Below are 17,140 nucleotides of genomic sequence, written 5' to 3'. Positions count from 1 at the left end.
AAAACATTTGAAAACGGACCATTTTCAACATTTTTGAAGCATGACGTAATGGGGGGGTGTTATCTCTTTTGTCGAAAATCAGCCGTTTTTGCTTGAACATTAAATGCCTCCAAATGGTATTTAATTAACTTCCCGAGCCCCTGGAAGCATGAAAATCACTTTAAACATGCTAATTTTAGCTCTAACACTGATGATCCACCTACAAATGTGAACTGACGTTCAAAAATAAAACATTTGAAAACGGACTATTTTCCACATTTCTGAAGCATGACGTAATGGGGGGGTGTTATCTCTTTCGTCGAAAATCAGCCATTTTTGCTTGAACATTAAATGCCTCCAAATGGATTTAATTAACTTCTCGGGGTGAAGAAACCCTTTTTGAGTACTCAGAGTAAGTAAATTGGCCATTTTCATGCACTTTTAACCATTCCATAAATCTTGTGTTTAGGGCCCCTGGAAGCATGAAAATCACTTTAAACATGCTAATTTTAGCTCTAACACTGATGATCCAGCTACAAATGTGAACTGACGTTCAAAAATAAAACATTTGAAAACGGACCATTTTTCACATTTCTGAAGCATGACGTAATGGGGGGTGGTATCTCTTTTGTCGAAAATCAGCCATTTTTGCTTGAACATTAAATGCCTCCAAATGGTATTTAATTAACTTCCCGAGCCCCTGGAAGCATGAAAATCACTTTAAACATGCTAATTTTAGCTCTAACACTGATGATCCACCTACAAATGTGACCTGACGTTCAAAAATAAAACATTTGAAAACAGACCATTTTCCACATTTCTGAAGCATGACGTAATGGGGGGGTGTTATCTCTTTTGTCAAAAATCAGCCGTTTTTGCTTGAACATTAAATGCCTCCAAATAGTATTTAATTCACTTCCCGAGCCCCTGGAAGCATGAAAATCACTTTAAACATGCTAATTTTAGCTCTAACACTGATGATCCACCTACAAATGTGAACTGACGTTCAAAAATAAAACATTTGAAAATGGACCATTTTCCACATTTCTGAAGCATGACGTAATGGGGGGGTGTTATCTCTTTTGTCAAAAATCAGCCGTTTTTGCTTGATCATTAAATGCCTCCAAATAGTATTTAATTCACTTCCAGAGCCCCTGGAAGCATGAAAATCACTTTAAACATGCTAATTTTAGCTCTAACACTGATGATCCACCTACAAATGTGAACTGACGTTCAAAAATAAAACATTTGAAAACGGACCATTTTCTACATTTCTGAAGCATGACGTAATGGGGGGGTGTTATCTCTTTTTTCGAAAATCAGCCGTTTTTGCTGGAACATTAAATGCCTCCAAATGGTATTTAATTAACTTCCCGGGGTGAAGAAACCCTTTTTGAGAACTCAGAGTGAGTAAATTGGCCATTTTCATTCACTTTTAACCATTCCATAAATCTTGTGTTTAGGGCCCATGGAAGCATGAAAATCACTTTAAACATGCTAATTTTAGCTCTAAAACTGATGATCCACCTACAAATGTGAACTGACGTTCAAAAATAAAACATTTGAAAACGAACCATTTTCCACATTTCTGAAGCATGACGTAATGGGGGGTGTTATCTCTTTTGTCGAAAATCAGGCGTTTTGCTTGAACATTAAATGCCTCCAAATGGTATTTAATTCACTTCCCGAGCCCCTGGAAGCATGAAAATCACTTTAAACATGCTAATTTTAGCTCTAACACTGATGATCCACCTACAAATGTAAACTGACGTTCAAAAATAAAACATTTGAAAACGGACCATTTTCCACATTTCTGAAGCATGACGTAATGGGGGGGTGTTATCTCTTTTGTCGAAAATCAGCCGTTTTTGCTTGAACATTAAATGCCTCCAAATAGTATTTAATTGACTTCCCGAGCCCCTGGAAGCATGAAAATCACTTTAAACATGCTAATTTTAGATCTAACACTGATGATCCACCTACAAATGTGAACTGACGTTCAAAAATAAAACATTTGAAAACGGACCATTTTTCACATTTCTGAAGCATGACGTAATGGGGGGGTGTTATCTCTTTTGTCGAAAATCAGCCGTTTTTGCTTGAACATTAAATGCCTCCAAATGGTATTTAATTAACTTCCCGGGGTGAAGAAACCCTTTTTGAGAACTCAGAGTGAGTAAATTGGCCATTTTCATGCACTTTTAACCATTACATAAATCTTGTGTTTAGGGCCCCTGGAAGCATGAAAATCACTTTAAACATGCTAATTTTAGCTCTAACACTGATGATCCACCTACAAATGTGAACTGACGTTCAAAAATAAAACATTTGAAAACTGACCATTTTCCACATTTCTGAAGCATGACGTAATGGGGAGGTGTTATCTCTTTTGTCGAAAATCAGCCGTTTTTGCTTGAACATTAAATGCCTCCAAATGGTATTTAATTCACTTCCCGAGCCCCTGGAAGCATGAAAATCACTTTAAACATGCTAATTTTAGCTCTAACACTGATGATCCACCTACAAATGTGAACTGACGTTCAAAAATAAAACATTTGAAAACGGACCATTTTCCACATTTCTGAAGCATGACGTAATGGGGGGGTGTTATCTCTTTCGTCGAAAATCAGCCATTTTTGCTTGAACATTAAATGCCTCCAAATGGTATTTAATTAACTTCTCGGGGTGAAGAAACCCTTTTTGAGTACTCAGAGTGAGTAAATTGGCCATTTTCATGCACTTTTAACCATTCCATAAATCTTGTGTTTAGGGCCCCTGGAAGCATGAAAATCACTTTAAACATGCTAATTTTAGCTCTAACACTGATGATCCAGCTACAAATGTGAACTGACGTTCAAAAATAAAACATTTGAAAACGGACCATTTTTCACATTTCTGAAGCATGACGTAATGGGGGGTGGTATCTCTTTTGTCGAAAATCAGCCATTTTTGCTTGAACATTAAATGCCTCCAAATGGTATTTAATTAACTTCCCGAGCCCCTGGAAGCATGAAAATCACTTTAAACATGCTAATTTTAGCTCTAACACTGATGATCCACCTACAAATGTGACCTGACGTTCAAAAATAAAACATTTGAAAACAGACCATTTTCCACATTTCTGAAGCATGACGTAATGGGGGGGTGTTATCTATTTTGTCAAAAATCAGCCGTTTTTGCTTGAACATTAAATGCCTCCAAATAGTATTTAATTCACTTCCCGAGCCCCTGGAAGCATGAAAATCACTTTAAACATGCTAATTTTAGCTCTAACACTGATGATCCACCTACAAATGTGAACTGACGTTCAAAAATAAAACATTTGAAAATGGACCATTTTCCACATTTCTGAAGCATGACGTAATGGGGGGGGTGTTATCTCTTTTGTCAAAAATCAGCCGTTTTTGCTTGATCATTAAATGCCTCCAAATAGTATTTAATTCACTTCCAGAGCCCCTGGAAGCATGAAAATCACTTTAAACATGCTAATTTTAGCTCTAACACTGATGATCCACCTACAAATGTGAACTGACGTTCAAAAATAAAACATTTGAAAACGGACCATTTTCCACATTTCTGAAGCATGACGTAATGGGGGGGTGTTATCTCTTTTGTCGAAAATCAGCCGTTTTTGCTTGAACATTAAATGCCTCCATAGTATTTAATTCACTTCCCGAGCCCCTGGAAGCATGAAAATCACTTTAAACATGCTAATTTTAGCTCTAACACTGATGATCCACCTACAAATGTGAACTGACGTTCAAAAATAAAACATTTGAAAACTGACCATTTTCCACATTTCTGAAGCATGACGTAATGGGGGGGTGTTATCTCTTTTGTCAAAAATCAGCCGTTTTTGCTTGAACATTAAATGCCTCCAAATGGTATTTAATTAACTTCCCGAGCCCCTGGAAGCATGAAAATCACTTTAAACATGCTAATTTTAGCTCTAACACTGATGATCCACCTACAAATGTGAACTGACGTTCAAAAATAAAACATTTGAAAACAGACCATTTTCCACATTTCTGAAGCATGACGTAATGGGGGGTGTTATCTCTTTTGTCGAAAATCAGCCATTTTTGCTGGAACATTAAATGCCTCCAAATGTATTTAATTAACTTCCCGGGGTGAAGAAACCCTTTTTGAGAACTCAGAGTGAGTAAATTGGCCTTTTTCATTCACTTTTAACCATTCCATAAATCTTGTGTTTAGGGCCCCTGGAAGCATGAAAATCACTTTAAACATGCTAATTTTAGCTCTAACACTGATGATCCACCTACAAATGTGACCTGACGTTCAAAAATAAAACATTTGAAAACAGACCATTTTCCACATTTCTGAAGCATGACGTAATGGGGGGGTGTTATCTCTTTTGTCAAAAATCAGCCGTTTTTGCTTGAACAATAAATGCCTCCAAATAGTATTTAATTCACTTCCCGAGCCCCTGGAAGCATGAAAATCACTTTAAACATGCTAATTTTAGGTCTAACACTGATGATCCACCTACAAATGTGAACTGACGTTCAAAATAAAACATTTGAAAATGGACCATTTTCCACATTTCTGAAGCATGACGTAATGGGGGGGTGTTATCTCTTTTGTCAAAAATCAGCCATTTTTGCTTGATCATTAAATGCCTCCAAATAGTATTTAATTCACTTCCAGAGCCCCTGGAAGCATGAAAATCACTTTAAACATGCTAATTTTAGCTCTAACACTGATGATCGACCTACAAATGTGAACTGACGTTCAAAAATAAAACATTTGAAAACGGACCATTTTCCACATTTCTGAAGCATGACGTAATGGGGGGGTGTTATCTCTTTTGTCGAAAATCAGCCGTTTTTGCTTGAACATTAAATGCCTCCAAATAGTATTTAATTCACTTCCTGAGCCCCTGGAAGCATGAAAATCACTTTAAACATGCTAATTTTAGCTCTAACACTGATGATCCACCTACAAATGTGAACTGACGTTCAAAAATAAAACATTTGAAAACGGACCATTTTCCACATTTCTGAAGCATGACGTAATGGGGGGGTGTTATCTCTTTTGTCAAAAATCAGCCGTTTTTGCTTGAACATTAAATGCCTCCAAATGGTATTTAATTAACTTCCCGAGCCCCTGGAAGCATGAAAATCACTTTAAACATGTTAATTTTAGCTCTAACACTGATGATCCACCTACAAATGTGAACTGACGTTCAAAAATAAAACATTTGAAAACGGACCATTTTCTACATTTCTGAAGCATGACGTAATGGGGGGTGTTATCTCTTTTGTCGAAAATCAGCCGTGTTTGCTGGAACATTAAATGCCTCCAAACGGTATTTAATTAACTTCCCGGGGTGAAGAAACCCTTTTTGAGAACTCAGAGTGAGTAAATTGGCCATTTTCATTCACTTTTAACCATTCCATAAATCTTGTGTTTAGGGCCCCTGGAAGCATGAAAATCACTTTAAACATGCTAATTTTAGCTCTAAAACTGATGATCCACCTACAAATGTGAACTGACGTTCAAAAATAAAACATTTGAAAACGGACCATTTTCCACATTTCTGAAGCATGACGTAATGGGGGGTGTTATCTCTTTTGTCGAAAATCAGGCGTTTTTGCTTGAACATTAAATGCCTCCAAATGGTATTTAATTCACTTCCCGAGCCCCTGGAAGCATGAAAATCACTTTAAACATGCTAATTTTAGATCTAACACTGATGATCCACCTACAAATGTGAACTGACGTTCAAAAATAAAACATTTGAAAACGGACCATTTTCAACATTTCTGAAGCATGACGTAATGGGGGGTGTTATCTCTTTTGTCGAAAATCAGCCGTTTTTGCTTGAACATTAAATGCCTCCAAATGGTATTTAATTAACTTCCCGGGGTGAAGAAACCCTTTTTGAGAACTCAGAGTGAGTAAATTGGCCATTTTCATGCACTTTTAACCATTCCATAAATCTTGTGTTTAGGGCCTCTGGAAGCATGAAAATCACTTTAAACATGCTAATTTTAGCTCTAACACGGATGATCCACCTACAAATGTGAACTGACGTTCAAAAATAAAACATTTGAAAACGGACCATTTTCCACATTTCTGAAGCATGACGTAATGGGGGGGTGTTATCTCTTTTGTCGAAAATCAGCCGTTTTTGCTTGAACATTAAATGCCTCCAAATGGTATTTAATTCACTTCCCGAGCCCCTGGAAGCACGAAAATCACTTTAAACATGCTAATTTTAGCTCTAACACTGATGATCCACCTACAAATGTGAACTGACGTTCAAAAATAAAACATTTGAAAACGGACCATTTTCCACATTTCTGAAGCATGACGTAATGGGGGGGTGTTATCTCTTTCGTCGAAAATCAGCCATTTTTGCTTGAACATTAAATGCCTCCAAATGGTATTTAATTAACTTCTCGGGGTGAAGAAACCCTTTTTGAGTACTCAGAGTGAGTAAATTGGCCATTTTCATGCACTTTTAACCATTCCATAAATCTTGTGTTTAGGGCCCCTGGAAGCATGAAAATCACTTTAAACATGCTAATTTTAGCTCTAACACTGATGATCCAGCTACAAATGTGAACTGACGTTCAAAAATAAAACATTTGAAAACGGACCATTTTTCACATTTCTGAAGCATGACGTAATGGGGGGTGGTATCTCTTTTGTCGAAAATCAGCCATTTTTGCTTGAACATTAAATGCCTCCAAATGGTATTTAATTAACTTCCCGAGCCCCTGGAAGCATGAAAATCACTTTAAACATGCTAATTTTAGCTCTAACACTGATGATCAACCTACAAATGTGACCTGACGTTCAAAAATAAAACATTTGAAAACAGACCATTTTCCACATTTCTGAAGCATGACGTAATGGGGGGGTGTTATCTCTTTTGTCAAAAATCAGCCGTTTTTGCTTGAACATTAAATGCCTCCAAATAGTATTTAATTCACTTCCCGAGCCCCTGGAAGCATGAAAATCACTTTAAACATGCTAATTTTAGCTCTAACACTGATGATCCACCTACAAATGTGAACTGACGTTCAAAAATAAAACATTTGAAATGGACCATTTTCCACATTTCTGAAGCATGACGTAATAGGGGGGTGTTATCTCTTTTGTCAAAAATCAGCCGTTTTTGCTTGATCATTAAATGCCTCCAAATAGTATTTAATTCACTTCCAGAGCCCCTGGAAGCATGAAAATCACTTTAAACATGCTAATTTTAGCTCTAACACTGATGATCCACCTACAAATGTGAACTGACGTTCAAAAATAAAACATTTGAAAACGGACCATTTTGAACATTTCTGAAGCATGACGTAATGGGGGGGTGTTATCTCTTTTGTCGAAAATCAGTTGTTTTTGCTTGAACATTAAATGCCTCCAAATGGTATTTAATTAACTTCCCGAGCCCCTGGAAGCATGAAAATCACTTTAAACATGCTAATTTTAGCTCTAACACTGATGATCCACCTACAAATGTGAACTGACGTTCAAAAATAAAACATTTGAAAACGGACCATTTTCTACATTTCTGAAGCATGATGTAATGGGGGGGTGTTATCTCTTTTGTCGAAAATCAGCCGTTTTTGCTGGAACATTAAATGCCTCCAAATGGTATTTAATTAACTTCCCGGGGTGAAGAAACCCTTTTTGAGAACTCAGAGTGAGTAAATTGGCCATTTTCATGCACTTTTAACCATTCCATAAATCTTGTGTTTAGGGCCCCTGGAAGACTGAAAATCACTTTAAACATGCTAATTTTAGCTCTAACACTGATGATCCACCTACAAATGTGAACTGACGTTCAAAAATAAAACATTTGAAAACGGACCATTTTCCACATTTCTGAAGCATGACGTAATGGGGGGGTGTTATCTCTTTTGTCGAAAATCAGCCGTTTTTGCTTGAACATTAAATGCCTCCAAATGGTATTTAATTAACTTCCCGAGCCCCTGGAAGCATGAAAATCACTTTAAACATGCTAATTTTAGCTCTAACACTGATGATCCACCTACAAATGTGAACTGACGTTCAAAAATAAAACATTTGAAAACGGACCATTTTCTACATTTTTGAAGCATGACGTAATGGGGGGTGTTATCTCTTTTGTCGAAAATCAGCCGTTTTTGCTTGAACATTAAATGCCTCCAAATGGTATTTAATTCACTTCCCGAGCCCCTGGAAGCATGAAAATCACTTTAAACATGCTAATTTTAGCTCTAACACTGATGACCCACCTACAAATGTGAACTGACGTTCAAAAATAAAACATTCGAAAACGGACAATTTTCCACATTTCTGAAGCATGACGTAATGGGGGGGGTGTTATCTCTTTTGTCGAAAATCAGCCATTTTTGCTTGAACATTAAATGCCTCCAAATGGTATTTAATTAACTTCTCGGGGTGAAGAAACCCTTTTTGAGTACTCAGAGTGAGTAAATTGGCCATTTTCATGCACTTTTAACCATTCCATAAATCTTCTGTTTAGGGCCCCTGGAAGCATGAAAATCACTTTAAACATGCTAATTTTAGCTCTAACACTGATGATCCAGCTACAAATGTGAACTGACGTTCAAAAATAAAACATTTGAAAACGGACCATTTTCCACATTTCTGAAGCATGACGTAATGGGGGGTGGTATCTCTTTTGTCGAAAATCAGCCATTTTTGCTTGAACATTAAATGCCTCCAAATGGTATTTAATTAACTTCCCGAGCCCCTGGAAGCATGAAAATCACTTTAAACATGCTAATTTTAGCTCTAACACTGATGATCCACCTACAAATGTGACCTGACGTTCAAAAATAAAACATTTAAAAACGGACCATTTTCCACATTTCTGAAGCATGACGTAATGGGGGGGTGTTATCTCTTTTGTCAAAAATCAGCCGTTTTTGCTTGAACATTAAATGCCTCCAAATAGTATTTAATTCACTTCCCGAGCCCCTGGAAGCATGAAAATCACTTTAAACATGCCAATTTTAGCTCTAAAACTGATGATCCACCTACAAATGTGAACTGACGTTCAAAAATAAAACATTTGAAAACGGACCATTTTCCAAATTTCTGAAGCATGACGTAATGGGGGGTGTTATCTCTTTTGTCGAAAATCAGGCGTTTTTGCTTGAACATTAAATGCCTCCAAATGGTATTTAATTCACTTCCCGAGCCCCTGGAAGCATGAAAATCACTTTAAACATGCTAATTTTAGCTCTAACACTGATGATCCACCTACAAATGTGAACTGACGTTCAAAAATAAAACATTTGAAAACGGACCATTTTAAACATTTCTGAAGCATGACGTAATGGGGGGGTGTTATCTCTTTTGTCGAAAATCAGCCGTTTTTGCTTGAACATTAAATGCCTCCAAATGGTATTTAATTCACTTCCCGAGCCCCTGGAAGCATGAAAATCACTTTAAACATGCTAATTTTAGCTCTAACACTGATGATCCACCTACAAATGTGAACTGACGTTCAAAAATAAAACATTTGAAAACGGACCATTTTCTACATTTTTGAAGCATGACGTAATGGGGGGGTGTTATCTCTTTTGTCGAAAATCAGCCGTTTTTGCTTGAACATTAAATGCCTCCAAATGGTATTTAATTCACTTCCCGAGCCCCTGGAAGCATGAAAATCACTTTAAACATGCTAATTTTAGCTCTAACACTGATGATCCACCTACAAATGTGAACTGACGTTCAAAAATAAAACATTTGAAAACGGACCATTTTCCACATTTCTGAAGCATGACGTAATGGGGGGGGTGTTATCTCTTTTGTCGAAAATCAGCCATTTTTGCTTGAACATTAAATGCCTCCAAATGGTATTTAATTAACTTCTCGGGGTGAAGAAACCCTTTTTGAGTACTCAGAGTGAGTAAATTGGCCATTTTCATGCACTTTTAACCATTCCATAAATCTTGTGTTTAGGGCCCCTGGAAGCATGAAAATCACTTTAAACATGCTAATTTTAGCTCTAACACTGATGATCCAGCTACAAATGTGAACTGACGTTCAAAAATAAAACATTTGAAAACGGACCATTTTCCACATTTCTGAAGCATGACGTAATGGGGGGTGGTATCTCTTTTGTTGAAAATCAGCCATTTTTGCTTGAACATTAAATGCCTCCAAATGGTATTTAATTAACTTCCCGAGCCCCTGGAAGCATGAAAATCACTTTAAACATGCTAATTTTAGCTCTAACACTGATGATCCACCTACAAATGTGACCTGACGTTCAAAAATAAAACATTTAAAAACGGACCATTTTCCACATTTCTGAAGCATGACGTAATGGGGGGATGTTATCTCTTTTGTCAAAAATCAGCCGTTTTTGCTTGAACATTAAATGCCTCCAAGTAGTATTTAATTCACTTCCCGAGCCCCTGGAAGCATGAAAATCACTTTAAACATGCTAATTTTAGCTCTAACACTGATGATCCACCTACAAATGTGAACTGACGTTCAAAAATAAAACATTTGAAAATGGACCATTTTCCACATTTCTGAAGCGTGACGTAATGGGGGGGTGTTATCTCTTTTGTCAAAAATCAGCCGTTTTTGCTTGAACATTAAATGCCTCCAAATAGTATTTAATTCACTTCCAGAGCCCCTGGAAGCATGAAAATCACTTTAAACATGCTAATTTTAGCTCTAACACTGATGATCAACCTACAAATGTGAACTGACGTTCAAAAATAAAACATTTGAAAACGGACCATTTTCCACATTTCTGAAGCATGACGTAATGGGGGGGTGTTATCTCTTTTGTCGAAAATCAGCCATTTTTGCTTGAGCATTAAATGCCTCCAAATGGTATTTAATTAACTTCCCGGGGTGAAGAAACCCTTTTTGAGAACTCAGAGTGAGTAAATTGGCCATTTTCGTGCACTTTTAACCATTCCATAAATCTTGTGTTTAGGGCCCCTGGAAGACTGAAAATCACTTTAAACATGCTAATTTTAGCTCTAACACTGATGATCCACCTACAAATGTGAACTGACGTTCAAAAATAAAACATTTGAAAACGGACCATTTTCCACATTTCTGAAGCATGACGTAATGGGGGGGTGTTATCTCTTTTGTCAAAAATCAGCCGTTTTTGCTTGAACATTAAATGCCTCCAAATAGTATTTAATTCACTTCCCGAGCCCCTGGAAGCATGAAAATCACTTTAAACATGCTAATTTTAGCTCTAACACTGATGATCCACCTACAAATGTGAACTGACTTTCAAAAATAAAACATTTGAAAATGGACCATTTTCCACATTTCTGAAGCATGACGTAATGGGGGGTGTTATCTCTTTTGTCAAAAATCAGCCATTTTTGCTTGAACATTAAATGCCTCCAAATGGTATTTAATTAACTTCCCGAGCCCCTGGAAGCATGAAAATCACTTTAAACATGCTAATTTTAGCTCTAACACTGATGATCCACCTACAAATGTGAACTGACGTTCAAAAATAAAACATTTGAAAACGGACCATTTTCTACATTTCTGAAGCATGACGTAATGGGGGGGTGTTATCTCTTTTGTCGAAAATCAGCCGTTTTTGCTGGAACATTAAATGCCTCCAAATGGTATTTAATTAACTTCCCGGGGTGAAGAAACCCTTTTTGAGAACTCAGAGTGAGTAAATTGGCCATTTTCATTCACTTTTAGCCATTCCATAAATCTTGTGTTTAGGGCCCCTGGAAGCATGAAAATCACTTTAAACATGCTAATTTTAGCTCTAACACTGATGATCCACCTACAAATGTGAACTGACGTTCAAAAATAAAACATTTGAAAACGGACCCTTTTCCACATTTCTGAAGCATGACGTAATGGGGGGGTGTTATCTCTTTTGTCGAAAATCAGCCGTTTTTGCTTGAACATTAAATGCCTCCAAATAGTATTTAATTCACTTCCCGAGCCCCTGGAAGCATGAAAATCACTTTAAACATGCTAATTTTAGCTCTAACACTGATGATCCACCTACAAATGTGAACTGACGTTCAAAAATAAAACATTTGAAAACGGACCATTTTGAACATTTCTGAAGCATGACGTAATGGGGGGGTGTTATCTCTTGTCGAAAATCAGCCGTTTTTGCTTGAACCTTAAATGCCTCCAAATGGTATTTAATTAACTTCCCGAGCCCCTGGAAGCATGAAAATCACTTTAAACATGCTAATTTTAGCTCTAACACTGATGATCCACCTACAAATGTGAACTGACGTTCAAAAATAAAACATTTGAAAACGGACCATTTTCTACATTTCTGAAGCATGATGTAATGGGGGGGTGTTATCTCTTTTGTCGAAAATCAGCCGTTTTTGCTGGAACATTAAATGCCTCCAAATGGTATTTAATTAACTTCCCGGGGTGAAGAAACCCTTTTTGAGAACTCAGAGTGAGTAAATTGGCCATTTTCATGCACTTTTAACCATTCCACAAATCTTGTGTTTAGGGCCCCTGGAAGCATGAAAATCACTTTAAACATGCTAATTTTAGCTCTAACACTGATGATCCACCTACAAATGTGAACTGACGTTCAAAAATAAAACATTTGAAAACGGACCATTTTCCACATTTCTGAAGCATGACGTAATGGGGGGGTGTTATCTCTTTTGTCAAAAATCAGCCGTTTTTGCTTGAACATTAAATGCCTCCAAATGGTATTTAATTAACTTCCCGAGCCCCTGGAAGCATGAAAATCACTTTAAACATGCTAATTTTAGCTCTAACACTGATGATCCACCTACAAATGTGAACTGACGTTCAAAAATAAAACATTTGAAAACGGACCATTTTCTACATTTCTGAAGCATGACGTAATGGGGGGGTGTTATCTCTTTTGTCGAAAATCAGCCGTTTTTGCTGGAACATTAAATGCCTCCAAATGGTATTTAATTAACTTCCCGGGGTGAAGAAACCCTTTTTGAGAACTCAGAGTGAGTAAATTGGCCATTTTCATTCACTTTTAGCCATTCCATAAATCTTGTGTTTAGGGCCCCTGGAAGCATGAAAATCACTTTAAACATGCTAATTTTAGCTCTAAAACTGATGATCCACCTACAAATGTGAACTGACGTTCAAAAATAAAACATTTGAAAACGGACCATTTTCCACATTTCTGAAGCATGACGTAATGGGGTGTGTTATCTCTTTTGTTGAAAATCAGCCGTTTTTGCTTGAACATTAAATGCCTCCAAATGGTATTTAATTAACTTCCCGGGGTGAAGAAACCCTTTTTGGAACTCAGAGTGAGTAAATTGGCCATTTTCATGCACTTTTAACCATTCCATAAATCTTGTGTTTAGGGCCTCTGGAAGCATGAAAATCACTTTAACCCCTTGCATGCTGATGACGGAGCGGTTCCGTCATCAGCTACGGGTGAGCTGTGCGGATGACGGAACCGTTCCGTCATGACTCCGCCCGCGCAAGGCAGAGCCAGCATGGGCGGGGAATTACCGCCGCACGCAAGGGGTTAAACATGCTAATTTTAGCTCTAACACTGATGATCCACCTACAAATGTGAACTGACGTTCAAAAATAAAACATTTCAAAACGGACCATTTTCCACATTTCCGAAGCATGACGTAATGGGGGGGTGTTATCTCTTTTGTTGAAAATCAGCCGTTTTTGCTTGAACATTAAATGCCTCCAAATAGTCTTTAATTCACTTCCCGAGCCCCTGGAAGCATGAAAATCACTTTAAACATGCTAATTTTAGCTCTAACACTGATGATCCACCTACAAATGTGAACTGACATTCAAAAATAAAACATTTGAAAACGGACCATTTTCAACATTTCTGAAGCATGACGTAATGGGGGGGTGTTATCTCTTTTGTCAAAAATCAGACGTTTTTGCTTGAACATTAAATGCCTCCAAATGGTATTTAATTAACTTCCCGAGCCCCTGGAAGCATGAAAATCACTTTAAACATGCTAATTTTAGCTCTAACACTGATGATCCACCTACAAATGTGAACTGACATTCAAAAATAAAACATTTGAAAACGGACCATTTTCAACATTTCTGAAGCATGACGTAATGGGGGGGTGTTATCTCTTTTGTCAAAAATCAGCCGTTTTTGCTTGAACATTAAATGCCTCCCAACGGTATTTAATTAACTTCCCGAGCCCCTGGAAGCATGAAAATCACTTTAAACATGCTAATTTTATCTCTAACACTGATGATCCACCTACAAATGTGAACTGACGTTCAAAAATAAAACATTTGAAAACGGACCATTTTCTACATTTCTGAAGCATGACGTAATGGGGGGGTGTTATCTCTTTTGTCGAAAATCAGCCGTTTTTGCTGGAACATTAAATGCCTCCAAATGGTATTTAATTAACTTCCCGGGGTGAAGAAACCCTTTTTGAGAACTCAGAGTGAGTAAATTGGCCATTTTCATGCACTTTTAACCATTCCACAAATCTTGTGTTAGGGCCCCTGGAAGCATGAAAATCACTTTAAACATGCTAATTTTAGCTCTAACACTGATGATCCACCTACAAATGTGAACTGACGTTCAAAAATAAAACATTTGAAAACGGACCATTTTCCACATTTCTGAAGCATGACGTAATGGGGGGTGTTATCTCTTTTGTCGAAAATCAGCCATTTTTGCTTGAACATTAAATGCCTCCAAATGGTATTTAATTAACTTCCCGAGCCCCTGGAAGCATGAAAATCACTTTAAACATGCTAATTTTAGCTCTATCACTGATGATCCACCTACAAATGTGGACTGACGTTCAAAAATAAAACATTTGAAAACGGACCATTTTCCACATTTCTGAAGCATGACGTAATGGGGGGGTGGTATCTCTTTTGTCAAAAATCAGCCGTTTTTGCTTGAACATTAAATGCCTCCAAATAGTATTTAATTCACTTCCCGAGCCCCTGGAAGCATGAAAATCACTTTAAACATGCTAATTTTAGCTCTAACACTGATGATCCACCTACAAATGTGAACTGACGTTCAAAAATAAAACATTTGAAAACGGACCATTCTCCACATTTCTGAAGCATGACGTAATGGCGGGTTGTTATCTCTTTTGTCGAAAATCAGCCGTTTTTGCTTGAACATTAAATGCCTCCAAATGGTATTTAATTAACTTCCCGGGGTGAAGAAACTCTTTTTGAGAACTCAGAGTGAGTAAATTGGCCATTTTCATGCACTTTTAACCATTCCATAAATCTTGTGTTTAGGGCCCCTGGAAGCATGAAAATCACTTTAAACATGCTAATTTTAGCTCTAAAACTGATGATCCACCTACAAATGTGAACTGATGTTCAAAAATAAAACATTTGAAAACGGACCATTTTCCACATTTCTGAAGCATGACGTAATGGGGGGTGTTATCTCTTTTGTCGAAAATCAGCCGTTTTTGCTTAGACATTAAATGCCTCCAAATGGTATTTAATTCACTTCCAGAGCCCCTGGAAGCATGAAAATCACTTTAAACATGCTAATTTTAGCTCTAACACTGATGATCCACCTACAAATGTGAACTGACGTTCAAAAATAAAACATTTGAAAACGGACCATTTTCCACATTTCTGAAGCATGACGTAATGGGGGGGTGTTATCTCTTTTGTCAAAAATCAGCCGTTTTTGCTTGAACATTAAATGCCTCCAAATAGTATTTAATTCACTTCCAGAGCCCCTGGAAGCATGAAAATCACTTTAAACATGCTAATTTTAGCTCTAACACTGATGATCCACCTACAAATGTGAACTGACGTTCAAAAAGAAAACATTTGAAAACTGACCATTTTCCACATTTCTGAAGCATGACGTAATGGGGGGGTGTTATCTCTTTTGTCGAAAATCAGCCGTTTTTGCTTGAACATTAAATGCCTCCAAATGGTATTTAATTAACTTCCCGGGGTGAAGAAACCCTTTTTGAGAACTCAGAGTGAGTAAATTGGCCATTTTCATGCACTTTTAACCATTCCATAAATCTTGTGTTTAGGGCCCCTGGAAGCATGAAAATCACTTTAAACATGCTAATTTTAGCTCTAACACTGATGATCAACCTACAAATGTGAACTGACGTTCAAAAATAAAACGTTTGAAAACGGACCATTTTCCACATTTCTGAAGCATGACGTAATGGGGGGGTGTTATCTCTTTTGTCGAAAATCAGCCGTTTTTGCTTGAACATTAAATGCCTCCAAATGGTATTTAATTAACTTCCCGGGGTGAAGAAACCCTTTTTGAGAACTCAGAGTGAGTAAATTGGCCATTTTCGTGCACTTTTAACCATTCCATAAATCTTGTGTTTAGGGCCCCTGGAAGCATGAAAATCACTTTAAACATGCTAATTTTAGCTCTAACACTGATGATCCACCTACAAATGTGAACTGACGTTCAAAAGTAAAACATTTGAAAACGGACCATTTTCCACATTTCTGAAGCATGACGTAATGGGGGGGTGTTATCTCTTTTGTCGAAAATCAGCCGTTTTTGCTTGAACATTAAATGCCTCCAAATTACCTACTGGCGGTCGCCAGTAGGTATATATAGTTAGGACTTTTTTCTCTATGGAACTTTTGAAGATTCTATGTCTAATAACTTTGGTGTTTGTGGACGGAATCGGCTGAAATTTTCAGGAAAATGGCACATTTTGTTTCTGAGCAGCCCCTGAAAATTTGGGGGGGTTTCGTCAAGGGGGGGCCGAGAAGAAAGGGGGGTCCCAAAACACGTTTACCCATTAATTTTTCCATAGGCCGTTTGGCCTCACTTTTAGCTCGAACGGCTGAATGGATTTGCACGAAACTTGGCAAAATTGTAGGGACTGTTAGCCCGATGTGCCTTTGCTGGGTCTCAATATATGTGCTCCAGTGGATTTTGAGAAATTAACTTTTTAAAAAACAGATATATCTGTGACAGCGTCCCGGATAGTGCACCGGTTCGCGAACTTTTCGCGTAACGGAACTTTGCGTAGCGAAGCTGATTGTCTCTCCGGTGTCTGTCAACATTCTAAACAGTCCGGAGCTGCCGCCATCTTGTCTCTCGGTAGGATCGAGAGACAAGAGGAGGAGAAAAACGAAGGGGGAATTTAATGAAAGGGGGCAAGGTAGACCCTTCTTGACCCCCTAGGAATGATGTTGGGGTTATTAAACGGTCCCG

This window comes from Lissotriton vulgaris, unplaced genomic scaffold, assembly GCF_964263255.1.
Source record: "Lissotriton vulgaris unplaced genomic scaffold, aLisVul1.2 SCAFFOLD_827, whole genome shotgun sequence".
Lineage (NCBI taxonomy): Eukaryota > Metazoa > Chordata > Amphibia > Caudata > Salamandridae > Lissotriton > Lissotriton vulgaris.
Note: the sequence above shows the minus strand (reverse complement) of the source record.